The sequence below is a fragment of the Tachypleus tridentatus genome, chromosome 10 (assembly GCF_004210375.1).
Source record: "Tachypleus tridentatus isolate NWPU-2018 chromosome 10, ASM421037v1, whole genome shotgun sequence".
Taxonomy (NCBI): Eukaryota; Metazoa; Arthropoda; class Merostomata; order Xiphosura; family Limulidae; genus Tachypleus; species Tachypleus tridentatus.
Genome location: NC_134834.1, coordinates 12,301,421 through 12,318,464, shown reverse-complemented (window position 1 = coordinate 12,318,464; position 17,044 = coordinate 12,301,421). Strand labels below are relative to the sequence as shown.

Genomic DNA, 17,044 nt, shown 5'->3' with positions numbered 1-17,044 from the left:
TGACGGTGATTTGAACCTGCGACCCTCAGATTACGAGTCGAGTGCCTTAACCACCTGGCCATGCCGGGCCCTACTGTAAGGTCCTTAAGTGTTCTGTTTCAAGAGTAAATAAAAACCACAATTAAGAGGAGCAAATATTTTATCATACTGTATTGTAGTCTACAGAGTGCTTAATTATTCTCGTGATTCATGGCATGCGCACGTTTTACTGACTTCACGACAGTACACATTGCAACGTTAAGCATTTCTTATGTGATGTCATATTAGTGTCTACTGACTGACGGACTGAGAAAGAAAACAAACAAAGGTGTGTGATGCGAGTGACTAAAACAGTGACTCCTGCAGGCCACCTTCGGCCCTCTTTCTAGGAAATTACCGGTAGAAAGGCGTGGACTACGGCTCTGTTCAAATCAGAATTACAACTAGTGTCTTGTACTAGAATACTCGCCCTGATCAAATTCGTAACCTTAGCAATATTGTTGGGTGTACGTGTATACCATTGTGATAACACGTATTCATTGCAACCCACGGGGAAGACACAGGGGCCTTTGAGGGTGATATAGGAGAATCAAACCCGAATATAAGCTCCCTATGCTACTTTCCTAGGGGGACGGGGGGTTCCTTGGTGGTGTGTGCCTGTCAGGCTTGGTAACAATCGGTTCAGCAGTTCGCCTGTTATTATTGAGTTACCAAGTAATGATTGTGTCGATCAAGTTACGTATTTATTACTGTGGTAAATCACTTGGTAAGGAAGCAACAGGGTTCGATTTTAACGTTTGTGTGAAATGTTGACAAAATATCTGTGGGGAAGGTTGTTTGTCGTGTTCCCAGCAATGATTTTGTGCTTGTGTTAAGGATTGTCTGTTTAATAATATCATAGTACTTTTATCTGTCAGTGAACATTCCAACCAACACTATTACACTATATAGTATTTCCACTGTTAAAGGACGAACTAAAAGTGACAGATTAGTTTCTTAGCTTTAATCTGAAGCACTTCTAATAATGCATCTTTGAATACATTGTGTTTATTAAATATATTCCTGTTAAAACAAGTAGTTGATTTAAAGGTGTTGCTGATTTTATTTGGACATGTGTCGTGTGTCCTTCACAGCGATTTGTTAATTTGTTCATGTTAACCTGATTTATACACATCCAATTACAATATTCTCACGTGACAGTTAGCTTTCAAATCTCCCGCTCATTCAGTCAACCTTAACCCCATGTGGTTGTGTGGCCGGCCACCCTGATGTGTTTAAATTAGCCCTGGGATTCAAACCTGCCACCCTCAGATTGCGAGTTGAGTTCCCTGAACACCAGGCCATGTTAGACTCGAACTCTCCTTTTTACGTTTCCACAAACAAAGTCTACATTCATCGGTTTAAAGCAGGTTCGACTTTAAAGATGTAATACAGGTTTAAAAAATCTACGCTTCAAACTATAAGAACAGTTTCTTTTTTATGGCCCGGCATGGCCAGGTGGGTTAAGGTGTGCGACTCATAATCCAAGGGTTGCGGGTTCGCATCCCCGTCGCGCCAAACATGCTCGACCTTTCAGCCGTGGAGGCGTTATAAAGTGACGGTCAATCCCACTATTCGTTGGTAAAAGAGTAGTCCAAGAGTTGGCGGTGGGTGGTTATGACTAGCTGCCTTCCCTCTAGTCTTACACTGCTAAATTGGGGACGGCTAGCGCAGATAGCCCTCGAGTAGTTTTGCGCCAAATTAAAAAACAAACAAACATTCTTTTCATATTTTATAAGTATAGATTATTAGTTTTATAAAACTTGGCGAACTGTATTATCAAATATTTAAAGATTTATTCTCTACTTCCGATTTTCCCGTCCGTCCTGAAGAACTATTGCTTAATTCTAGCTTAGTTTTAGCTTAGGGTTAGAATAAGTCAGTGTACAGGAAACACGGTTAGGATAAGCCAGTGTACAGGAAACACGGTTAGAATAAGCCAGTGTTCTGGAAACACGGTTAGAATAAGCCATTGTTCTGGAAACACGGTTAGAATAAGTCAGTGTACAGGAAACACGGTTAGAATAAGCCAGTGTACAGGAAACACGGTTAGAATAAGCCAGTGTACTGGAAACACGGTTAGAATAAGCCAGTGTACAGGAAACACGGTTATAATAAGCCAGTGTACAGGAAACACGGTTAGAATAAGCCAGTGTACAGGAAACACGGTTAGAATAAGTCAGTGTACAGGAAACACGGTTAGAATAAGCCAGTGTACAGGAAACACGGTTAGAATAAGCCAGTGTACAGGAAACACGGTTAGAATAAGCCAGTGTACAGGAAACACGGTTATAATAAGCCAGTGTACAGGAAACACGGTTATAATAAGCCAGTGTACAGGAAACACGCTTGGAATAAGCCATTCTTCTGGAAACACGGTTAGAATAAGCCAGTGTACAGGAAACACGGTTAGAATAAGCCAGTGTACAGGAAACACGGTTATAATAAGCCAGTGTACAGGAAACACGCTTGGAATAAGCCATTGTTCTGGAAACACGGTTAGAATAAGCCATTGTTCTGGAAACACGGTTAGAATAAGCCAGTGTACAGGAAACACGGTTAGAATAAGCCAGTGTACAGGAAACACGGTTATAATAAGCCAGTGTACAGGAAACACGCTTGGAATAAGCCATTCTTCTGGAAACACGGTTAGAATAAGCCAGTGTACAGGAAACACGGTTAGAATAAGCCAGTGTACAGGAAACACGCTTGGAATAAGCCATTCTTCTGGAAACACGGTTAGAATAAGCCAGTGTACAGGAAACACGGTTAGAATAAGCCAGTGTACAGGAAACACGGTTGGAATAAGCCAGTATACAGGAAACACGGTTAGAATAAGCCATTGTTCTGGAAACACGGTTAGAATAAGCCAGTGTACAGGAAACACGGTTAGAATAAGCCAGTGTACAGGAAACACGGTTAGAATAAGTCAGTGTACAGGAAACACGGTTATAATAAGCCAGTGTACAGGAAACACGGTTAGAATAAGCCAGTGTACAGGAAACACGGTTAGAATAAGTCAGTGTACAGGAAACACGGTTATAATAAGCCAGTGTACAGGAAACACGGTTAGAATAAGCCAGTGTACAGGAAACACGGTTAGAATAAGCCAGTGTACAGGAAACACGGTTAGAATAAGTCCGTGTACTGGAAACACGGTTATAATAAGCCAGTGTACAGGAAACACGGTTAGAATAAGCCAGTATACAGGAAACACGGTTAGAATAAGCCATTGTTCTGGAAACACGGTTAGAATAAGCCAGTGTACAGGAAACACGGTTATAATAAGCCAATGTTCTGGAAACACGGTTAGAATAAGCCATTGTTCTGGAAACACGGTTAGAATAAGCCAGTGTACAGGAAACACGGTTAGAATAAGTCAGTGTACAGGAAACACGGTTAGAATAAGCCAGTGTACTGGAAACACGGTTATAATAAGCCAGTGTACAGGAAACACGGTTAGAATAAGCCAGTATACAGGAAACACGGTTATAATAAGCCAGTGTACAGGAAACACGGTTAGAATAAGCCAGTATACAGGAAACACGGTTAGAATAAGCCAGTGTACAGGAAACACGGTTAGAATAAGCCAGTGTACTGGAAACACGGTTAGAATAAGCCAGTGTACAGGAAACACGTTTATAATAAGCCAGTGTACAGGAAACACGGTTAGAATAAGCCAGTGTACAGGAAACACGGTTAGAATAAGCCAGTGTACAGGAAACACGGTTAGAATAAGCCAGTGTACAGGAAACACGGTTAGAATAAGCCAGTGTACAGGAAACACGGTTAGAATAAGCCAGTGTACTGGAAACACGGTTATAATAAGCCAGTGTACAGGAAACACGGTTAGAATAAGCCAGTGTACAGGAAACACGGTTAGAATAAGTCAGTGTACAGGAAACACGGTTATAATAAGCCAGTGTATTGGAAACACGGTTAGAATAAGCCGGTGTACAGGAAACACGGTTAGAATAAGCCAGTGTACAGGAAACACGGTTAGAATAAGCCAGTGTACAGGAAACACGCTTGGAATAAGCCATTCTTCTGGAAACACGGTTAGAATAAGCCAGTGTACAGGAAACACGGTTAGAATAAGCCAGTGTACAGGAAACACGGTTATAATAAGCCAGTGTACAGGAAACACGCTTGGAATAAGCCAGTGTACAGGAAACACGGTTAGAATAAGCCAGTGTACAGGAAACACGGTTAGAATAAGCCAGTGTACAGGAAACACGGTTAGAATAAGCCAGTGTACAGGAAACACGGTTATAATAAGCCAGTGTACAGGAAACACGGTTATAATAAGCCAGTGTACAGGAAACACGGTTAGAATAAGTCAGTGTACAGGAAACACGGTTAGAATAAGCCAGTGTACAGGAAACACGGTTGGAATAAGCCAGTATACAGGAAACACGGTTAGAATAAGCCAGTGTACAGGAAACACGGTTATAATAAGCCAGTGTACAGGAAACACGGTTAGAATAAGCCAGTGTACAGGAAACACGGTTAGAATAAGCCAGTGTACAGGAAACACGGTTATAATAAGCCAGTGTACAGGAAACACGGTTATAATAAGCCAGTGTACAGGAAACACGGTTATAATAAGCCAGTGTACAGGAAACACGGTTATAATAAGCCAGTGTACAGGAAACACGGTTAGAATAAGTCAGTGTACAGGAAACACGGTTAGAATAAGCCAGTGTACAGGAAACACGGTTGGAATAAGCCAGTATACAGGAAACACGGTTAGAATAAGCCAGTGTACAGGAAACACGGTTAGAATAAGCCAGTGTACAGGAAACACGGTTAGAATAAGCCAGTGTACAGGAAACACGGTTAGAATAAGCCAGTGTACTGGAAACACGGTTATAATAAGCCAGTGTACAGGAAACACGGTTGGAATAAGCCAGTATACAGGAAACACGGTTAGAATAAGCCATTGTTCTGGAAACACGGTTAGAATAAGCCAGTGTACAGGAAACACGGTTAGAATAAGCCAGTGTACAGGAAACACGGTTAGAATAAGCCAGTGTACAGGAAACACGGTTAGAATAAGCCAGTGTACAGGAAACACGGTTAGAATAAGCCAGTGTACAGGAAACACGGTTAGAATAAGTCAGTGTACAGGAAACACGGTTAGAATAAGCCAGTGTACTGGAAACACGGTTAGAATAAGCCAGTGTACAGGAAACACGGTTAGAATAAGTCAGTGTACAGGAAACACGGTTAGAATAAGCCAGTGTACTGGAAACACGGTTATAATAAGCCAGTGTACAGGAAACACGCTTGGAATAAGCCAGTGTACAGGAAACACGGTTAGAATAAGCCAGTGTACAGGAAACACGGTTAGAATAAGTCAGTGTACAGGAAACACGGTTAGAATAAGCCAGTGTACAGGAAACACGGTTAGAATAAGTCAGTGTACAGGAAACACGGTTAGAATAAGCCAGTGTAGTGGAAACACGGTTATAATAAGCCAGTGTACAGGAAACACGCTTGGAATAAGCCAGTGTACAGGAAACACGGTTAGAATAAGCCAGTGTACAGGAAACACGGTTAGAATAAGCCAGTGTACAGGAAACACGGTTAGAATAAGCCAGTGTACTGGAAACACGGTTAGAATAAGCCAGTGTACAGGAAACACGGTTAGAATAAGTCAGTGTACTGGAAACACGGTTAGAATAAGCCAGTGTACAGGAAACACGGTTAGAATAAGTCAGTGTACAGGAAACACGGTTATAATAAGCCAGTGTACAGAAAACACGGTTAGAATAAGCCAGTGTACAGGAAACACGGTTAGAATAAGCCAGTGTACAGGAAACACGGTTAGAATAAGCCAGTGTACAGGAAACACGGTTAGAATAAGCCAGTGTACTGGAAACACGGTTATAAATAGCCAGTGTACAGGAAACACGGTTAGAATAAGCCAGTGTACAGGAAACACGGTTAGAATAAGTCAGTGTACAGGAAACACGGTTATAATAAGCCAGTGTATTGGAAACACGGTTAGAATAAGCCGGTGTACAGGAAACACGGTTAGAATAAGCCAGTGTACAGGAAACACGGTTAGAATAAGCCAGTGTACAGGAAACACGGTTATAATAAGCCAGTGTACAGGAAACACGGTTAGAATAAGCCAGTGTACAGGAAACACGGTTAGAATAAGCCAGTGTACAGGAAACACGGTTATAATAAGCCAGTGTACAGGAAACACGCTTGGAATAAGCCAGTGTACAGGAAACACGATTAGAATAAGCCAGTGTACAGGAAACACGGTTAGAATAAGCCAGTGTACAGGAAACACGGTTAGAATAAGCCAGTGTACAGGAAACACGGTTATAATAAGCCAGTGTACAGGAAACACGGTTAGAATAAGCCAGTGTACAGGAAACACGGTTAGAATAAGCCAGTGTACTGGAAACACGGTTATAATAAGCCAGTGTACAGGAAACACGGTTAGAATAAGCCAGTGTACAGGAAACACGGTTATAATAAGCCAGTGTACAGGAAACACGATTATAATAAGCCAGTGTACAGGAAACACGGTTAGAATAAGTCAGTGTACAGGAAACACGGTTAGAATAAGCCAGTGTACAGGAAACACGGTTGGAATAAGCCAGTGTACAGGAAACACGGTTAGAATAAGCCAGTGTACAGGAAACACGGTTATAATAAGCCAGTGTACAGGAAACACGGTTAGAATAAGCCAGTGTACAGGAAACACGGTTATAATAAGCCAGTGTACAGGAAACACGGTTAGAATAAGCCAGTGTACAGGAAACACGGTTATAATAAGCCAGTGTACAGGAAACACGGTTATAATAAGCCAGTGTACAGGAAACACGGTTATAATAAGCCAGTGTACAGGAAACACGGTTAGAATAAGTCAGTGTACAGGAAACACGGTTAGAATAAGCCAGTGTACAGGAAACACGGTTGGAATAAGCCAGTATACAGGAAACACGGTTAGAATAAGCCAGTGTACAGGAAACACGGTTATAATAAGCCAGTGTACAGGAAACACGGTTAGAATAAGCCAGTGTACAGGAAACACGGTTAGAATAAGCCAGTGTACTGGAAACACGGTTATAATAAGCCAGTGTACAGGAAACACAGTTGGAATAAGCCAGTATACAGGAAACACGGTTAGAATAAGCCATTGTTCTGGAAACACGGTTAGAATAAGCCAGTGTACAGGAAACACGGTTAGAATAAGCCAGTGTACAGGAAACACAGTTAGAATAAGCCAGTGTACAGGAAACACGGTTAAAATAAGCCAGTGTACAGGAAACACGGTTAGAATAAGCCAGTGTACAGGAAACACGGTTAGAATAAGTCAGTGTACAGGAAACACGGTTAGAATTAGCCAGTGTACTGGAAACACGGTTAGAATAAGCCAGTGTACAGGAAACACGGTTAGAATAAGTCAGTGTACAGGAAACACGGTTAGAATAAGCCAGTGTACTGGAAACACGGTTATAATAAGCCAGTGTACAGGAAACACGCTTGGAATAAGCCAGTGTACAGGAAACACGGTTAAATAAGCCAGTGTACAGGAAACACGGTTAGAATAAGTCAGTGTACAGGAAACACGGTTAGAATAAGCCAGTGTACAGGAAACACGGTTAGAATAAGTCAGTGTACAGGAAACACGGTTAGAATAAGCCAGTGTACTGGAAACACGGTTATAATAAGCCAGTGTACAGGAAACACGCTTGGAATAAGCCAGTGTACAGGAAACACGGTTAGAATAAGCCAGTGTACAGGAAACACGGTTAGAATAAGTCAGTGTACTGGAAACACGGTTAGAATAAGCCAGTGTACAGGAAACACGGTTAGAATAAGTCAGTGTACAGGAAACATGGTTAGAATAAGCCAGTGTACTGGAAACACGGTTAGAATAAGCCAGTGTACAGGAAACACGGTTAGAATAAGCCAGTGTACAGGAAACACGGTTAGAATAAGCCAGTGTACAGGAAACACGGTTAGAATAAGCCAGTGTACAGGAAACACGGTTAGAATAAGCCAGTGTACAGGAAACACGGTTAGAATAAGCCAGTGTACTGGAAACACGGTTAGAATAAGTCAGTGTACAGGAAACACGGTTAGAATAAGCCAGTGTACAGGAAACACGGTTATAATAAGCCAGTGTACAGGAAACACGGTTAGAATAAGCCAGTGTACAGGAAACACGGTTAGAATAAGCCAGTGTACAGGAAACACGGTTAGAATAAGCCAGTGTACTGGAAACACGGTTAGAATAAGCCAGTGTACAGGAAACACGGTTAGAATAAGTCAGTGTACAGGAAACACGGTTAGAATAAGCCAGTGTACAGGAAACACGGTTATAATAAGCCAGTGTACAGGAAACACGGTTAGAATAAGCCAGTGTACAGGAAACACGGTTAGAATAAGCCAGTGTACTGGAAACACGGTTAGAATAAGCCAGTGTACAGGAAACACGGTTAGAATAAGCCAGTGTACAGGAAACACGGTTAGAATAAGCCAGTGTACAGGAAACACGCTTGGAATAAGCCAGTGTACAGGAAACACGCTTGGAATAAGCCAGTGTACAGGAAACACGGTTAGAATAAGCCAGTGTACAGGAAACACGCTTGGAATAAGCCAGTGTACAGGAAACACGCTTGGAATAAGCCAGTGTACTGGAAACACGGTTAGAATAAGCCAGTGTACTGGAAACACGGTTAGAATAAGTCAGTGTACAGGAAACACGGTTAGAATAAGCCAGTGTACAGGAAACACGGTTAGAATAAGCCAGTGTACAGGAAACACGGTTAGAATAAGCCAGTGTACAGGAAACACGGTTAGAATAAGCCAGTGTACAGGAAACACGGTTAGAATAAGCCAGTGTACAGGAAACACGGTTAGAATAAGCCAGTGTACAGGAAACACGGTTATAATAAGCCAGTGTACAGGAAACACGGTTAGAATAAGCCAGTGTACAGGAAACACGGTTATAATAAGCCAGTGTACAGGAAACACGGTTAGAATAAGCCAGTGTACAGGAAACACGGTTAGAATAAGCCAGTGTACTGGAAACACGGTTAGAATAAGCCAGTGTACAGGAAACACGGTTAGAATAAGCCAGTGTACAGGAAACACGCTTGGAATAAGCCAGTGTACAGGAAACACGCTTGGAATAAGCCAGTGTACAGGAAACACGGTTAGAATAAGCCAGTGTACAGGAAACACGCTTGGAATAAGCCAGTGTACAGGAAACACGGTTAGAATAAGCCAGTGTACAGGAAACACGGTTAGAATAAGCCAGTGTACAGGAAACACGGTTAGAATAAGCCAGTGTACTGGAAACACGGTTAGAATAAGTCAGTGTACAGGAAACACGGTTAGAATAAGCCAGTGTACAGGAAACACGGTTATAATAAGCCAGTGTACAGGAAACACGGTTAGAATAAGCCAGTGTACTGGAAACACGGTTAGAATAAGCCAGTGTACAGGAAACACGCTTGGAATAAGCCAGTGTACAGGAAACACGCTTGGAATAAGCCAGTGTACAGGAAACACGCTTGGAATAAGCCAGTGTACAGGAAACACGGTTAGAATAAGCCAGTGTACAGGAAACACGGTTAGAATAAGCCAGTGTACAGGAAACACGGTTATAATAAGCCAGTGTACAGGAAACACGCTTGGAATAAGCCAGTGTACAGGAAACACGCTTGGAATAAGCCAGTGTACAGGAAACACGGTTAGAATAAGCCAGTGTACAGGAAACACGGTTAGAATAAGCCAGTGTACAGGAAACACGCTTGGAATAAGCCAGTGTACAGGAAACACGGTTATAATAAGCCAGTGTACAGGAAACACGGTTAGAATAAGCCAGTGTACAGGAAACACGGTTAGAATAAGCCAGTGTACAGGAAACACGGTTAGAATAAGCCAGTGTACAGGAAACACGGTTAGAATAAGCCAGTGTACTGGAAACACGGTTATAATAAGCCAGTGTACAGGAAACACGGTTGGAATAAGCCAGTATACAGGAAACACGGTTAGAATAAGCCATTGTTCTGGAAACACGGTTAGAATAAGCCAGTGTACAGGAAACACGGTTAGAATAAGCCAGTGTACAGGAAACACGGTTAGAATAAGCCAGTGTACAGGAAACACGGTTAGAATAAGCCAGTGTACAGGAAACACGGTTAGAATAAGCCAGTGTACAGGAAACACGGTTAGAATAAGTCAGTGTACAGGAAACACGGTTAGAATTAGCCAGTGTACTGGAAACACGGTTAGAATAAGCCAGTGTACAGGAAACACGGTTAGAATAAGTCAGTGTACAGGAAACACGGTTAGAATAAGCCAGTGTACTGGAAACACGGTTATAATAAGCCAGTGTACAGGAAACACGCTTGGAATAAGCCAGTGTACAGGAAACACGGTTAGAATAAGCCAGTGTACAGGAAACACGGTTAGAATAAGTCAGTGTACAGGAAACACGGTTAGAATAAGCCAGTGTACAGGAAACACGGTTAGAATAAGTCAGTGTACAGGAAACACGGTTAGAATAAGCCAGTGTACTGGAAACACGGTTATAATAAGCCAGTGTACAGGAAACACGCTTGGAATAAGCCAGTGTACAGGAAACACGGTTAGAATAAGCCAGTGTACAGGAAACACGGTTAGAATAAGTCAGTGTACTGGAAACACGGTTAGAATAAGCCAGTGTACAGGAAACACGGTTAGAATAAGTCAGTGTACAGGAAACACGGTTAGAATAAGCCAGTGTACTGGAAACACGGTTAGAATAAGCCAGTGTACAGGAAACACGGTTAGAATAAGCCAGTGTACAGGAAACACGGTTAGAATAAGCCAGTGTACAGGAAACACGGTTATAATAAGCCAGTGTACAGGAAACACGGTTAGAATAAGCCAGTGTACAGGAAACACGGTTAGAATAAGCCAGTGTACAGGAAACACGGTTAGAATAAGCCAGTGTACTGGAAACACGGTTAGAATAAGTCAGTGTACAGGAAACACGGTTAGAATAAGCCAGTGTACAGGAAACACGGTTAGAATAAGCCAGTGTACAGGAAACACGGTTAGAATAAGCCAGTGTACAGGAAACACGGTTAGAATAAGCCAGTGTACAGGAAACACGGTTAGAATAAGCCAGTGTACTGGAAACACGGTTAGAATAAGCCAGTGTACAGGAAACACGGTTAGAATAAGTCAGTGTACAGGAAACACGGTTATAATAAGCCAGTGTACAGGAAACACGGTTAGAATAAGCCAGTGTACAGGAAACACGGTTAGAATAAGCCAGTGTACTGGAAACACGGTTAGAATAAGCCAGTGTACAGGAAACACGGTTAGAATAAGCCAGTGTACAGGAAACACGGTTAGAATAAGCCAGTGTACAGGAAACACGCTTGGAATAAGCCAGTGTACAGGAAACACGCTTGGAATAAGCCAGTGTACAGGAAACACGGTTAGAATAAGCCAGTGTACAGGAAACACGCTTGGAATAAGCCAGTGTACAGGAAACACGCTTGGAATAAGCCAGTGTACTGGAAACACGGTTAGAATAAGCCAGTGTACTGGAAACACGGTTAGAATAAGTCAGTGTACAGGAAACACGGTTAGAATAAGCCAGTGTACAGGAAACACGGTTAGAATAAGCCAGTGTACAGGAAACACGGTTAGAATAAGCCAGTGTACAGGAAACACACAGTTACAGGAAACACGGTTAGAATAAGCCAGTGTACAGGAAACACGGTTAGAATAAGCCAGTGTACAGGAAACACGGTTATAATAAGCCAGTGTACAGGAAACACGGTTAGAATAAGCCAGTGTACAGGAAACACGGTTAGAATAAGCCAGTGTACTGGAAACACAGTTAGAATAAGCCAGTGTACAGGAAACACAGTTAGAATAAGCCAGTGTACAGGAAACACGGTTAGAATAAGCCAGTGTACAGGAAACACGGTTAGAATAAGCCAGTGTACTGGAAACACGGTTAGAATAAGTCAGTGTACAGGAAACACGGTTAGAATAAGCCAGTGTACAGGAAACACGGTTATAATAAGCCAGTGTACAGGAAACACGGTTAGAATAAGCCAGTGTACAGGAAACACGGTTATAATAAGCCAGTGTACAGGAAACACGGTTAGAATAAGCCAGTGTACTGGAAACACGGTTATAATAAGCCAGTGTACAGGAAACACGGTTAGAATAAGCCAGTGTACTGGAAACACGGTTAGAATAAGCCAGTGTACAGGAAACACGCTTGGAATAAGCCAGTGTACAGGAAACACGCTTGGAATAAGCCAGTGTACAGGAAACACGGTTAGAATAAGCCAGTGTACAGGAAACACGGTTATAATAAGCCAGTGTACAGGAAACACGCTTGGAATAAGCCAGTGTACAGGAAACACGCTTGGAATAAGCCAGTGTACAGGAAACACGGTTAGAATAAGCCAGTGTACAGGAAACACGGTTAGAATAAGCCAGTGTACAGGAAACACGCTTGGAATAAGCCAGTGTACAGGAAACACGGTTATAATAAGCCAGTGTACAGGAAACACGCTTGGAATAAGCCAGTGTACAGGAAACACGGTTAGAATAAGCCAGTGTACAGGAAACACGGTTAGAATAAGCCAGTGTACAGGAAACACGGTTAGAATAAGCCAGTGTACAGAAACACGGTTAGAATAAGCCAGTGTACTGGAAACACGGTTAGAATAAGCCAGTGTACAGGAAACACGCTTGGAATAAGCCAGTGTACAGGAAACACGCTTGGAATAAGCCAGTGTACAGGAAACACGCTTGGAATAAGCCAGTGTACAGGAAACACGGTTATAATAAGCCAGTGTACAGGAAACACGGTTAGAATAAGCCAGTGTACTGGAAACACGGTTAGAATAAGTCAGTGTACAGGAAACACGGTTAGAATAAGCCAGTGTACAGGAAACACGGTTATAATAAGCCAGTGTACAGGAAACACGGTTAGAATAAGCCAGTGTACTGGAAACACGGTTAGAATAAGCCAGTGTACAGGAAACACGGTTAGAATAAGCCAGTGTACAGGAAACACAGTTAGAATAAGCCAGTGTACAGGAAACACGGTTAGAATAAGCCAGTGTACTGGAAACACGGTTAGAATAAGCCAGTGTACAGGAAACACGGTTATAATAAGCCAGTGTACAGGAAACACGGTTAGAATAAGCCAGTGTACAGGAAACACGGTTAGAATAAGCCAGTGTACAGGAAACACGGTTAGAATAAGCCAGTGTACAGGAAACACGGTTAGAATAAGCCAGTGTACTGGAAACACGGTTAGAATAAGCCAGTGTACAGGAAACACGGTTAGAATAAGCCAGTGTACAGGAAACACGCTTGGAATAAGCCAGTGTACAGGAAACACGCTTGGAATAAGCCAGTGTACAGGAAACACGCTTGGAATAAGCCAGTGTACAGGAAATACGGTTATAATAAGCCAGTGTACAGGAAACACGCTTGGAATAAGCCAGTGTACAGGAAACACGCTTGGAATAAGCCAGTGTACAGGAAACACGGTTAGAATAAGCCAGTGTACAGGAAACACGGTTAGAATAAGCCAGTGTACAGGAAACACGGTTAGAATAAGCCAGTGTACAGGAAACACGGTTAGAATAAGCCAGTGTACAGGAAACACGCTTGGAATAAGCCAGTGTACAGGAAACACGGTTAGAATAAGCCAGTGTACAGGAAACACGGTTAGAATAAGCCAGTGTACAGGAAACACGGTTAGAATAAGCCAGTGTACAGGAAACACGGTTAGAATAAGCCAGTATACTGGAATCACGATGGTATAGCTTCAGTAAGTACTATGGTTATTGAAACTCACTACGACAAGTAGATACGACTTTTGAAACAAGTGAGAATAACACGTAATTGGCATGTAAGCTACGTTTGACTGTCCTACTGAGGTTTATGTCAGGTCTAAGATAAACGTTGTGTGTGACGTATTCAAATAAGGTTTGTTTGTCTTGTTTGTTTTTAATTTCGCGCAAAGTTACTCGAGGGTTATTGGCGCTATCCGTCCCCAATTTAACAGTGTAAGACTAGAGAGAAGGCAGCTAGTCATCACCACCCACCGTCAACTCTTGGGCTACTCTTTCACCAACGAATAGTGGATTGACCGTCAATTTATAACTGCCCCCCGGCTGAGAGGGCGAACATGTTTGGTGCGACGGGGATTCGAACCCGCGGCCCTCAGATTACGAGTCGAGTACATTAATCACCTGGCCATGCCGGACCGTTTATATAAGGAATCGTGTGTTCTGCGATTTGTTTATAACAATCTTTTCACTACAATGTTAAGAGTAGACAATACTTCATTGTACTGTTAGACATATACGTGTGAGCTGTTTGGTAAACGTAACGAATAGCTTTTATTCATATAATAGCGGTAATCAGATGAGATTCAGAGAGAAATATAGAGCTGGAGATAATTAGAAATGAATTTAAAACCGTGGTAAGCCTTACGGTGCAGATATTTTTGTTGTGTTAAACAGTTAAAACTGCAGTGTATAAACCTAGCCCGTTTCTATGTGTTGATACGTGGCAATTTTACTCGCTTAAAAACACCACTTCCACAGTAAATCTAATCACGATATTATAATTAATAATGAAGAATGAATTAGACTTGTTTACCAGACTTATGAACATTGAACACCTGTTCACCTAATCTTAACTTGTAAGGTTTTATCTTCTTGATAAAGTTCTTACTTTGATTCTTGTGCTAGGATAAGTTGATTTAAACATGTAATTCGTATTGTCAGAATAAAATAGATGTAGTAAATTAGTAGCTACTACGTGTTGAAGTTGTCTGTGACAAGTGACTATGTGTTGAAGTTGTCTGTGACAAGTGACTACTATGTGTTGAAGTTGTCTGTGACAAGTGAGCACTATGTGTTGAAGTTGTCTGTGACAAATGGTTACTATGTGTTGAAGTTGTCTGTGACAAATGACCACTATGTGTTGAAGTTGTCTGTGACAAGTGGTTACCATGTGTTGAAGTTGTCTGTGACAAATGGTTACTATGTGTTAAAGTTATCTGTGACAAGTGAGCACTATGTGTTGAAGTTGTCTGTGACAAATGGTTACCATGTATTGAAGTTGTCTGTGACAAGTGACTACTGTGTGTTGAAGTTGTCTGTGACAAGTGACTACTATGTGTTGAAGATGTCTGTCACAAGTGACTACTATGTGTTGAAGTTGTCTGTCACAAGTGACTACTGTGTGTTGAACTTGTCTGTGACAAGTGACTACTGTGTGTTGAAGTTGTCTGTCACAAGTGATTATGTGTTGAAGTTGTCTGTCACAAGTGGTTACCATGTATTGAAGTTGTCTGTGACAAATGACCACTATGTGTTGAAGTTGTCTGTGACAAGTGACTACTGTGTGTTGAACTTGTCTGTGACAAGTGACTACTGTGTGTTGAACTTGTCTGTGACAAGTGGTTACCATGTGTTGAAGTTGTCTGTGACAAGTGAATACTGTGTGTTGAAGTTGTCTGTGACAAGTGGTTACGATGTATTGAAGTTGTCTGTGACAAGTGACTACTGTGTGTTGAAGTTGTCTGTGACAAGTTACTACTGTGTGTTAAAGATGTCTGTGACAAGTGACTGCTGTGTGTTGAAGTTGTCTGTCACAAGTGACTACTGTGTGTTGAAGGTGTCTGTCACAAGTGACTACTGTGTGAAGTTGTCTGTGACAAGTGGTTACCATGTGTTGAAGTTGTCTGTGACAAGTGACTACTGTGTGTTGAAGTTGTCTGTGACAAGTTACTACTGTGTGTTAAAGATGTCTGTGACAAGTGACTACTGTGTGTTGAAGTTGTCTGTCACAAGTGACTACTATGTGTTGAAGTTGTCTGTGACAAGTGACTACTGTGTGTTGAAGTTGTCTGTGACAAGTGGTTACGATGTATTGAAGTTGTCTGTGACAAATGACCACTATGTGTTGAAGTTGTCTGTGACAAGTGACTACTGTGTGTTGAAGTTGTCTGTCACAAGTGAGCACTATGTGTTGAAGTTGTCTGTGACAAATGGTTACTAGGTGTCGAAGTTATCTGTGACAAGAGACTACTACGTGTTGAAGTTGTCTGTGACAAGTGACTACTATGTGTTGAAGTTGTCTGTGACAAGTGACTACTGTGTGTTGAAGTTGTCTGTGACAAGTGACTATGTGTTGAAGTTGTCTATGACAAGTGACTACTGTGTGTTGAAGTTGTCTGTGACAAGTGACCACTATGTGTTGAAGTTGTCTGTGACAAGTGACCACTATGTGTTGCAGTTGTTTGTGACAAGTGACTACTGTGTGTTGAAGTTGTCTGTGACAAGTGACTACTGTGTGTTGAAGTTGTCTGTGACAAGTGACCACTATGTGTTGAAGTTGTCTGTGACAAGTGACTACTGTGTGTTGAAGTTGTCTGTGACAAGTGACTACTGTGTGTTGAAGTTGTCTGTGACAAGTGACCACTATGTGTTGCAGTTGTCTGTGACAAGTGACTACTATGTGTAGCAGTTGTCTGTGACAAGTGACTACTGTGTGTTGAAGTTGTCTGTGACAAGTGGTTACCATGTATTGAAGTTGTCTGTGACAAATGACCACCATGTGTTGAAGTTGTCTGTGACAAATGGTTACTATGTGTTGAAGTTATCTGTGACAAGTGAGCATTATGTGTTAAAGTTGTCTGTGACAAATGGTTACTATGTGTTGAAGTTGTCTGTGACAAATGGTTACTATGTGTTGAAGTTATCTGTTACAAGTGAGCACTATGTGTTGAAGTTGTCTGTGACAAATGGTTACTATGTGTTGAAGTTGTCTGTGACAAATGACCACTATGTGTTGAAGTTGTCTGTGACAAGTGGTTACCATGTGTTGAAGTTGTCTGTGACAAATGGTTACTATGTGTTAAAGTTATCTGTGACAAGTGAGCACTATGTGTTGAAGTTGTCTGTGACAAATGGTTACCATGTATTGAAGTTGTCTGTGACAAGTG

General features: G+C 41.8%; 1 protein-coding gene across 1 annotated transcript in view; it reads left to right on the top strand.

The window, feature by feature from the left end:
* Positions 1-17,044, top strand: part of LOC143227962 (ras GTPase-activating protein raskol-like) — a 111,343-nt gene that overhangs the window by 72,641 nt on the left and 21,658 nt on the right. The window lies entirely within an intron of this gene.